Source organism: Rhipicephalus microplus, unplaced genomic scaffold, assembly GCF_043290135.1.
Source record: "Rhipicephalus microplus isolate Deutch F79 unplaced genomic scaffold, USDA_Rmic scaffold_42, whole genome shotgun sequence".
NCBI classification, from domain to species: domain Eukaryota; kingdom Metazoa; phylum Arthropoda; class Arachnida; order Ixodida; family Ixodidae; genus Rhipicephalus; species Rhipicephalus microplus.
Window position 1 is genome coordinate 973,701 of NW_027464615.1, and position 11,303 is coordinate 985,003.

Here is an 11,303-nt window from a genome sequence, read left to right on the forward strand (position 1 = left end):
ACGCAGCTTCCGGAACCACTCCCCTACATCTGACAGGAGCTTGATGCCTCCACCGCCTCGTGTTCCCCGTTCTCCTTCACCACGCCTCCTTTGCGTGGTGAAGGAGGCGTCTCTCCAACACGTCTCCTTTGCCACAGGAAAACTAGCAAGCGCGGCCGATGGAGGTGAGGTCGCCGGAGACGTGCTAATATCAGAAATACCTCCTGTGTTGATGCTCAAGAACAAAGTACGTGTTTTTGTTGGCGATGTCCCTGTGATGGCTTTGGTGGATACGGGGGCAACCATTTCGGTCATGAGTGCGTGTTTTAAAGATACCTTGGGGTGCAAGATTTTATTTAAGTGGAATCAAGCTTCGAAGTTTCGCGGAGTGAGTGGTGAGGCACTGCATCCTGTTGGTGTGTGTCAAGCTGACGTGTTTCTCGGAGGCCGCGTTATCCCAACGGAATTCATGATTATTCCGCAGGCGACACAAGATGTTATTTTGGGTATGGACTTTTTGAGAGAGTGTGGTGCGACTGTCGACTGCCGCACAGGGACAATAGTCTTGAGCGATCACGTTCCGCCAGCACTCCTGGAAAACCCTGTGGATGGTGAGACGGCATTGCGTGTCTGTGGTTCTGTGGTGACACTATCATACTACCGTTATCAACCGTTTGTGTACCTGTTGGTTGCAGCGACAGCTATTCCGCCAACTTTGATGCCAACGTAGAACCAGTGTACACCAACTGCATGAAAAAGAATGTGTTGATCCCGCATTGTGTGGTGTTGATCAGACGTGGACGTGCTGGTTTATGGACTGTCAATTGCTCTACAGAACCCGTGATGTTACCAGATGGTCTAAAGTTAGCCGTCGTCAGTGGACAACACGAGGCCTTACTGGTGACCGAGCTTAGAGATGCGCCGGAAGAGCATCGTAGTCACAGTTTTGAAACGGCTCTTCTGTCAATGGTGAATAAGTCGCTGGGCAGAAGTGAACACCGAACATTGGACAATGTACTTTCGAAGCACGTCTCTGCATTCGACTTTGCGCAGAAAGACAAAGCACCCCTAATACCCGCTTCTCGGACATGTCACACTATCAACACGGGTTTGGCCAATCCGATTAGACAAAAGCCATACCGTGTTTCGCCATCCGAGCGGCGGATTATTAACAAGCAGGTGAACGAATTGATTGAAAACGGTATCATTCAAGAGTCGGTAAGTCCATGGGCAGCTCCAGTAATTCTCGTTAAAAAGAAAGACGGATCCTGAAGATTTTGCGTCGATTATCGCCGATTGAATGCTGTAACAAAAAAAGACGTGTACCCACTTCCACGCATTGATGATGCCTTAGACTGTCTGTATTCGGCCTCTTACTTTTCCTCTGTGGACTTAAGATCGGGCTACTGGCAAATTTCCGTGCATTCTGAAGATAAAGAAAAGACAGCCTTTGTAACCCTTGACGTCCTCTTTGAATTCAACGTGATGCCATTTGGACTGTGCAACGCGCCGGCGACTTTCAAGCGATTTATGGACACTGTTCTTCGTGGCTTGAAGTGGAGCATTTGCAAGCGCTATCTCGATGACGTCGTCATTTTTGGCCGCACCTTCAGCGAACACAATTCACGTCTGGATACTGTACTGACTTGCATAAGAAACGCTGGCCTTGTTCTTAACTCAAATAAATGCCACTTCGAAGACCGACAAACCTTTGTTCTCGGACACCTAGTCGATCAGGAGGGCATCCGTCCAGATCCCCAGAAGACAGCAGCCGTTGAAACGTTCAATGTGCCGCGCTCTGTGAAGGAGCTGCGCAATTTTTTTGAGGCTTTGCTCCTATTTTTGCCGCTTTATACCTAAATTTGCCGATGTCCCATATCCACTGACATGTTTACTACGGAAGAATACTCCCTTCGAGTGGACTCCGGAGTGCGACTCCTCTTTTCGTCAACTGAAGTTCCTCCAGACGTCGCGGCCTATTCTTCAACACTTCAACCCATCAGCTCCAACCGAACTGCACACAGATTCCAGCGGCATAGGAATCGGTGCCGTCCTAGTTCAACGCTATGGTAACCACGAGCACGTGATTGCATACGCAAGGCGCTCCTTGAGTAGGCCCGAGCAGAATTACACTGTCACAGAACAAGAATGCCTCGCAGTAGTATTTGCGATTCAGCGGTTTCGGTCTTACCTATATGGACGCCCTTTTACAGCCGTCACCGACCACCACTCATTGTGTTGGCTCGTCAACCTTCGGGATCCTTGCGGCCGTCTAGCGCGCTGGGCACTTTGGCTCCAAGAGTATAACTTCATAGTCTCGTACAAAAGTGGTCGACGACACACCGATGCAGATTGCCTTTCGCGCATGCCACTGAGCACTACAGAGTGTGACGCCGATGACCTCGATCACCTCGTAGCTTCTGTGTCACCAAAGTTTCCCGACTTCAGTACTTTCAAAGATGAACAGCGAAAGAACACCAGGCTATCATCGCTTTGCACAGCTCCTACGACATGCCATTTCTGTGTACGCAGCGGACTCCTATATAAGAAGAACTTTTCCCGCACTGGCGCACGTTTCCTCCTGGTAGTGCCAGAAAGCCTTCGGACGGTGATTTTAGGTGCTATGCACGACAATCCTACGTCCGGACATTTAGGTTTTGCGCGGACGCTTTACCGTGCTAAGGAACGCTTTTATTGGCCAGGAATGCGACAGTCAGTCGAGGCGTATGTGGCCAGCTGCACACAGTGTCAACGCCACAAACGCCCATCTACTGCTCTGGCTGGTCTTCTACAGCCCCTGCCACATCCAAGCACACCTTTCTAACAGGTGGGCATTGGCCTCGTGGGCACTTTTCCAAAGTCGTCTAAGGGCAATCGCTGGACGTCCTGGTCCTCCTTGTGCGTAACAATATTATGGTCGTCAGCCCTTCGAGCCTAGAGAATGTTAAGCGCTACGTTAACGTTGAAGTTATTACGGTGGCTGGACAGCGCCACGAAGTCAGTGCATGCACGGCTGCTCCGCATGCCACCTGCAAGGGAGTCATCTATGGGATCCCTCTTAGTGATGATCCAGGAGCCATCGACCGAAGATTGTCAACGCAAGAAATCCACTGGCCGTCGAAGCAAAAAGAATCAAGAATGCTGGCGTCGTCATAGTGCTGTTTGACGGGTACAAGGTTCCCAATTATGTTTCCTATGGCGGCAACCTCATCAAGTGCACTTTATACAGGAAGCAAGTTGATGTTTTCTATGCCTGCGGCTGACTAGGACACCGCTCTGACACATTCCCGACGCTTCAGTCTGCAAGGCTTGCAGACAAGCTATCCAGCAAGAAGAGGATCATGTTTGTGAACCAATATGCAGTTTGTGTGGCGCAAAGCACCTCACCGCATCCAGAGAATGCCAGCACCGATATCGGATACCCTATGTCGTCAGGCGCAGGCGAGGCCTGAGGGCCCGCGCCCCTCGGGAGAGGTCTCCATCCGTCAATGTCGATGGCTTCCTAGAGCTCAACGACTGTCATCAGCAGGGCCAGCCTGGACCATCGGCTCCTGGAGGCCGATTCAAATCACGAGAAAGATCCAGAAGCAGAGGCAGTTGCAGGAGTCGTTCCACGTCAGGTTGCGTCTCTGGTCCCGTTCGAGATCCGGGGCCCGCTCCATGTCCAGGACGCGGTCTCAATCCAGGGGTGGCACCAGACCACGTCCCAGCTCCGGTGCCCTTTTCGGATCCAGTCTCGGACCTGGCCAGGGAAAGACTGACGCACCGAGCACCAGACCGGACCCTTCGCCCAGGGCAGACTGCGGGCACGCACGGGGACTCCAGCTGTCCGGGGCAGTCCACGACACCAAGGACCAGAGCAGAGGCAAGTCAAACCTAACCTGGGCCGACAGGGTTCGCAGTAATAACAGCGAGCAACCCATGCAATGCGGCCCGTCCCCAGAGCATGCTAAAGACACGGAAATTTTACGATTGAAAAAAGAAAACGCCGAGCTTAAGGATGTTCTTACTAAAATGGCAAATGAAATCCTGCAGCAGTACTTTAAAACGATAACAAAGAAATCTCAAACTATAGCCCTTCAAGAGACCTTAGCCTCTGAAGTGTCCCTTTTTGGTTACCGGGCAGTCCCTGGCCAGTCAGGAGGACGAGGTGTCTGCACACTAATAAGTAAAAAGCTGACACACGTCACCCACAACTTGAAGATAGCCAGATAAAATATCGAATATGTAATGGTAGAGATCCTACTTGACACACCTCGGGACAATCTGTGGAAAAACAGTGTTTTTGTATTGTATGTCTACAGTAACCCTAGGCGCAGGTGCCAGCAGTTCAACACGTTGCTCGAGAGGGCAGTTGAATTTGCCGGTCCTCGGCCCCTTGCCATAGTCGGTGACTTCGATGCCCCACATGGCTTATGGGGATACGTGTATGAGACGAGAAAAGGTCGCGACCTCTGGCAGGACGCCACCAAACTAGACCTTACCTTAATCACTGATAAGGCTTTTCCTACGTGGATAGGCAACTCTGCGACCAGAGACACGACGCGAGACCTCACTTTCATCAAGAATGTCGAAAAGAGTACATGGGCCAACACCGCCATGAATTTTGGCTGCGACCACTATGTTCTGCAAACTTCTATTATAGTCGACCGCAGCAGAGTCTGAGAGTTCACGGTGGTTGACTGGGATCTTTTTCGCAGCATTCGCGGTACAAGAGCCAGTGCTCCTGACAATTTCGAGGAATGGTGTGAGGGTATTCGCAGAGATACCACCGCTGCAACCAAGAAGATAAAGACAGATTTGAATGTGGAGAAGATAGACAGTAGGCTTGTCCACCTGCTCGAAGCCAAGACAGGTCTATTTTCTCGATGGAAGAAGCAGAGGCACAACCGTAGGCTGCGGCAAAGAATATCGAAGTTGAGCAAAGAAATCGAACAACATTGCGACACACTGTGCAAACAGCAGTGGGATGAGCTGTGCGAGTCCGTAGACGGTCAAATCAGAAATGGCAAGTCCTGGCACCTTCTGAAGCACCTCTTGGACGAGTACAGCACTAGAGCCAACCAGAGACACACTTTACCCCGTGCCGTTCACGAAGCCACCAAGACACAGGGGGTTGACGAACTCGTTACTCGATTAGTTTCCAAGTACCTGCCAGTCGAACGAGAGGATGAAGACGGTGTGTTCCCAGAGTATGGCGGCCCTCCTCTACCTGAACTAGACGAATACTTTTCAGAGGGTGAAATCAGGAGAGTGATACAAATGCTCAATCACAAGTCGGCACCAGGGACAGACGGGATCACAAACAGAGCCCTCAGAAACCTCGACGACGCATCCATAGAACGTCAAACTGGTTTCTTCAATGAAGCATGCAAAACGGGAAGGGTTCCTGAGGAATAGAAGCTAGCTGACATCGTACTGATTCCCAAGCCAGGAAAGTCTCCTAGCGTTGAGAATCTTCGCCCCATATCACTCACGTCGTATGTGAGTAAGGTGGCAGAGCACGCAATTCTCAACAGACTTAACGACTACCTGGAGGGAAATGAGATTTATACCCACAATGTGATCGGGTTTCGTACCAGCCTTTCAACGCAGGATGCAATGCTGCTTATTAAGCACAAAGTTCTTGATGGATACTCTCGAGATACAAAGGCTCTATTTGGCCTAGACCTTGAGAAGGCCTTTGACAACATCAAGCACGAATTCATCTTGGAGACTGTGGCGAAACTCGAGCTTGGGCCCAGGCTGTACAACTACATCAAGTCCTTCTTGTCTGGAAGAAAAGTGAGGCTGCGCATCGGGAACTTCTCTGAAGGCGTACCACTCAGACATCGAGACACGCCCCAGGGGTGTGCGATTTCTCCGGTGCTGTTCAGTCTCTGCATGATCGGACTGTCGAAAAGACTGGCTAGCGTGGGCGGCATCCAGCATACCATCTACGCCGACGACATCACCATCTGGTACGTTGGCGGCAGCGAAGGCCGGGTGCAAGATGTCCTTCAAGAAGCAGTCGCCGAGGTGGAATCGTACTTGCGCCAAACGGGACTCAGATGCTCACCCGCCAAGTCGGAGCTTCTGCTCTATAGAAAAGAACGAGGTAGCCGACCTAAGGCATGGAAACCCGTCGAAGAAAGCAATATGCACATTTACACGAGTTACGGGGAGGAAATTCCGAGACACCATCTGGATCCTCGGCATGTTTATTGAAGCAACGGCACCGCTCTTCGGAAGATTGACGCCAAGACTGACAACACTTTTCGCCTCGTCAAAAGTGTCTCCGGGAGACACGAGGCCTTAAGGAAGACAATTTGTTAAGGCTCATCAATACGTTTGTGCTTTTCCACTTTACCTACACCGTTGCAATGCACAACTGACTTAGGTCAAAGTGGGACAAGCTCGACGCGATTATCAAAAAGATCGCCAAGAAGGCACTGGGGCTTCCCGTACGCACACACACCGAGAACTTGCTCGGGCTCGGTGTGCACAACTCTGCTGCCGAGATAGCGGAAGCGCAGCAACGCTCGCTGCTGGCTCGGCTGTCCATTACGACGGCTGGTTGACGCATACTTGGCGAGCTTAGTTTCAATCCTATAAAGCTGGAAACAAATAGCGTGCGTATATCAAAACATATACAGGAAAACGTCATTGTTGCCCCAATAACCCGCAACACTCACCCTGTACACAACGAGGGACGTCGTCGGGCAAGGGCGATGGCTTTGCTGAAGCAACTGGGAAAAGGTGGCGTAAATGCAAGTTTCGTTGATGCTGCAACATATCGAGACGACAAAAAGTTCGCAGCGGTGGTCATGGACCAGATGGGCTTGACTACGAAATGCGCCACGGTACGCACCATGAACCCCCAGGTGGCCGAACAAGTGGCCATCGCACTCGCTCTGCTAAATGGTCGGTGCGAAGAGGTGTACAGCGACTCCAAAGCCGCAGTCAGAGCCTTTCGAAAGGGCCGCATATCAACACAGGCAGCCAGGATCTTGAACAGCTCCACCAGCGTAACGATTGTCCCTCACACCATACATTGGTTCCCCGCGCTTGTCGGCTCCATAAACGACCTTGCGCTGAACCCGAACGAGTCGGCCCACACAACAGCGTGCGCGCTCACTGACCGCGCTGCTCTCGACCTGGGCGACGGCTCCAGTGCCGACGACGTGGGGCATAAAGACACACCTACTACACACAACGAGATTACGAAGTATTACTACATGGCGAGGCGGGCATTCCCAATGCCACATTCAAAACTCAATAGAGCACAGGCCGTCTCGTGGCGCTTACTTCAAACCCATTCGTACCCGTCGTTAGCGTACCTAAACGCAATTTATCCTCACAAATTCCCCGATGCCGCCTGTGCCGCTTGCGGGCAGACCGTTACATTAGCACACATGCTCTGGGAGTGCGGGTCGCTTGGACCGACTTATAGCAAACCCGAGTGGGATGCGCTTCTGCACAGCCCAGAACTTCAGGACCAATCCTGGCCGTCCAGTGTGCCCGCGACAGGGCCGTCAGGCTAGACCTGCCGGTCCCCATGTGGGAGTAGCCGGGTGACGCGTGGCAACCTCAGCGTCTGCACTGGACCATAATAAAGTTCTCACTCACTCACTCACTCACTCACTCACTCACTCACTCACTCACTCACTCACTCACAAACAAGTGATCATGAAAAATGATCATCGGCGTCTTTAACGCAAAACCATGGTGAAATAACGTGTAAAACAAATACAAAGAAGGTCCCGAGGGTTATCTTCTAATTAATCTATGCAACTCTATGGCCTTAGATTAGTAGTGTAGTACTAGCTAACTTCAGGCAGTAACTCCAAATATGTTGCTCTTCTCGATAGTAAGCGAAAGTGAGTAACTGGAAGGGGAGCAACTGTTACAACCGTTGGATTAGTGACTGTTGGTGTCAACTCATATTTGTAGAATTGGTAGCAACAGTTACAAACATTGCTTGCAACCAGTGAAGAAAAGAAGCTCTCCCTCTAAAGTACTCTGTTTAGTGTAGGAAGCTGAGCTGCCTATAGGGCGCTTAAAGGAAGCGGGTAAATCAGCAAGCCACAGCGCGCTGTCTATGAATTGCTTCAATGGCTTGTAGCCGGTGTCTTCATTTTTTTTTTCATCCAGCTTGCTTAGTGACGGCTTGTATGTTGACGCGCCCGGATAGGGTGGCTGCACGAGAATCCGAGAGGAAAGTAGGATGCATGTCAGCTGCAACTTACAAAGGCGAACATCCAGGGCGGCAGATACAATAGCGCCTTCATCGTCGGCAAGTCGAGAAACCTGCGTGGAAAAGGCATGGGAACACATGTTTAGTACGTTCGGAAACGTGTACTGCTTAAGGCAGATCACACAACACCGCAGTTAATTGAAAAATTGGCAGTGAAGGAACAAAATCTGCATTCACGAAATCTCTACTGTAAGGCTTCATTCACACGGGCGACTCTCGAGCGAGCTCAACCAAGGTGGTCGCAAATGACTACCCGAAGTTAGCAAGCACTACTATATTTTTTCGGGAAGTGTATAGTTGCATGGATTAATGAAAGCACCCACACTACAGCATCGTTGTATTGCTCCTATACATTATTTCACCATGATTTTGAATTAAAGGTACTGTCGACAATTTTCGTCGTACCTGTTCATGGTACCTGTTCATGGTGCCTGTTTTTGGGTGCCTGATACTTACAGCCAACGTAAAGACTCCATAAGACTAGCTGCGTGAAAGCTGCTATAAGGACTGTTTTTTTGTGAATATTCATTGCAGTTAAAATATAACCGCACTGAAATAACTTAAAAGGTGCTTGGATATTTCACTACCATTCGCGGTGTTTTCTTTTCCACTGGGATCCAATGATACGTTTTGGCCTGTAGCCGATACCTTCAAGATAATGTAGTTGTAGATGCGAATGATTTGGTGGGAATTACTGGAAATTGTCAGCTGCCAGCTGTCTCAATCTGTTTTAGTTATCAATTGTCAGCTGTCTCAATCTTGTTTCAGATTTCTGACGTAAGAACAACTCAGTTTATAAAACTTATTCAGAATAAAGATATCACGTGCACGTAAAAAGAGATATTCAAACGATGATGTCATCAGGCGAAAAAAAAGAACTAGAAATACTGTTAAACTGCGATGCTCAGCCATCAAATTTATTCCCACAAAACTAACGCATCGGCGCTAGCCTATGGCGCCATTTCATTCGCGAAGTATGCGTGGCTCCTTTAATTATTATTCGTTTCACCACCTTCCTCTACATCTGCTGTTGAGTGTGTGATCATAAGTGACCGATTTATATAGTAAGTGAGCAAACCGACCGACCGACCGAACGACCTAATAATAATTAATATTATTAATTTAAATAATAGTAATTAAAGGAGTAGTTCTTACGTCAGAAATCTGAAACAAGATTGAGACAGCTGACAACTGACAACTAAAACAGATTGAGACAGCTGGCAGCTGACAATTTCCAGTAATTCCCACCAAATCATTCGCATCTACAACTACATTACCTTGAAGGACCGACCGACCGACCGACCGACCGACCGACCGACCGACCGACCGACCGACCGACCGACCGACCGACCGACCGACCGACCGACCGACCGACCGACCGACCGACCGACCGACCGACCGACCGACCGACCGACCGACCGACCGACCGACCGACCGACCGACCGACCGACCGACCGACCGACCGACCGACCGACCGACCGACCGACCGACCGACCGACCGACCGACCGACCGACCGACCGACCGACCGACCGACCGACCGACCGACCGACCGACCGACCGACCGACCGACCGACCGACCGACCGACCGACCGACCGACCGACCGACCGACCGACCGACCGACCGACCGACCGACCGACCGACCGACCGACCGACCGACCGACCGACCGACCGACCGACCGACCGACCGACCGACCGACCGACCGACCGACCGACCGACCGACCGACCGACCGACCGACCGACCGACCGACCGACCGACCGACCGACCGACCGACCGACCGACCGACCGACCGACCGACCGACCGACCGACCGACCGACCGACCGACCGACCGACCGACCGACCGACCGACCGACCGACCGACCGACCGACCGACCGACCGACCGACCGACCGACCGACCGACCGACCGACCGACCGACCGACCGACCGACCGACCGACCGACCGACCGACCGACCGACCGACCGACCGACCGACCGACCGACCGAGGAGTCAATCAAACAGTCAAACAAGTAAGCGAGTGAGTGCGTGAAGTAAGTTAAGCTAAGTAAGTTAAACAAGTAAGCGAACGTACGACTCGTCCTTAACTTTGATCTGTATGGCGGTGAGAATCTTCGCGTAGGTCTCCGGGTGGATCATGCCCCTCTCGAACTGCCTCCTCAGGGACACCTGCGAGTGCAAGGCTACGGGTTACCCTGCGTAGAACGATCTATATTTCTGGTAGTACTAAGTCGCGACATGTTCATTCGCTTTGCTCATACGAATGTGTAAACATGAACTTGCAAAACTGTTTTGCACACCGTCTTATACATACTCTTTGCCACTATAAGCAAACCAGAAAAGTCCAGTGTTCACTGGAAGAGTAGGTCGGCAATTATCTTTGGTCGGTTTATGCTTGTAATTAGAGAGGAAGTTTCGACCCGAAGGATGGTGTTGGCGAAAAAAATGTGTGCCCGCGAGGACGGTTAGGCCTGCCACTACATACAATGACGATTCGCAGCCTGCACCGAGCAGCTCTGCTTCCTAAGTGAACGAAGTAAAGTACTACCGATGCTCCTAAGCTTGCTGCATAGCAACAGACTGCTTTCGTAGTTGAAATTAGCCGTTACCACGCTTGCATCAGGTTTAGTGCTTGAAGCAGGCTGTGCTGTCGAGGGCTCAGCTTTAGTGTGAACAGCGTTACTGGTTGGCGTCATTATACAAAACTGACAGCGTTGCGCTAAGGCTTCCCGTTGCTCCGAGTACTGACCGTCTGTAGTGTGCGGATGTTCCTGTTGAGCTCTGCGTAGGCCTTGGCTGGGTGGGCGTGGCTGGGCAGCGCGCATAGGGATGAACCCTGGAAGAGCAATTTAATGTTTGAGGCGAAAACTTTAGATACTGCGCCGAACTCTAAAATTGACAATCAGTGGCGACAAAATAGTACGACGTGATGACGTCACCATTGACGTTATAGGTTAGTGAAATATGTGGCGTCATGGTGCCATCACATGTAAGTTACATCATCACATAACACCGTCATTTGGCCAAAGGATGAGGCGATTACAGCAGCAGTTCAAAACCGGGTGAGCTGCTCATAAATGTCTTTATGGA

At 51.0% G+C, this 11,303-nt stretch overlaps 1 long non-coding RNA gene across 1 annotated transcript; it reads right to left on the reverse strand.

The window, feature by feature from the left end:
- Positions 1 to 8,131: 8,131 nt before the first annotated feature.
- LOC142787047 (uncharacterized) lies at positions 8,132 to 11,074 on the reverse strand. Its single transcript, XR_012889231.1, has 3 exons — positions 10,963 to 11,074; positions 10,288 to 10,382; positions 8,132 to 8,268 (listed from the first exon to the last, which is right to left on the reverse strand). It is a non-coding gene; the product is annotated as an uncharacterized LOC142787047 (long non-coding RNA).
- Positions 11,075 to 11,303: the final 229 nt, after the last annotated feature.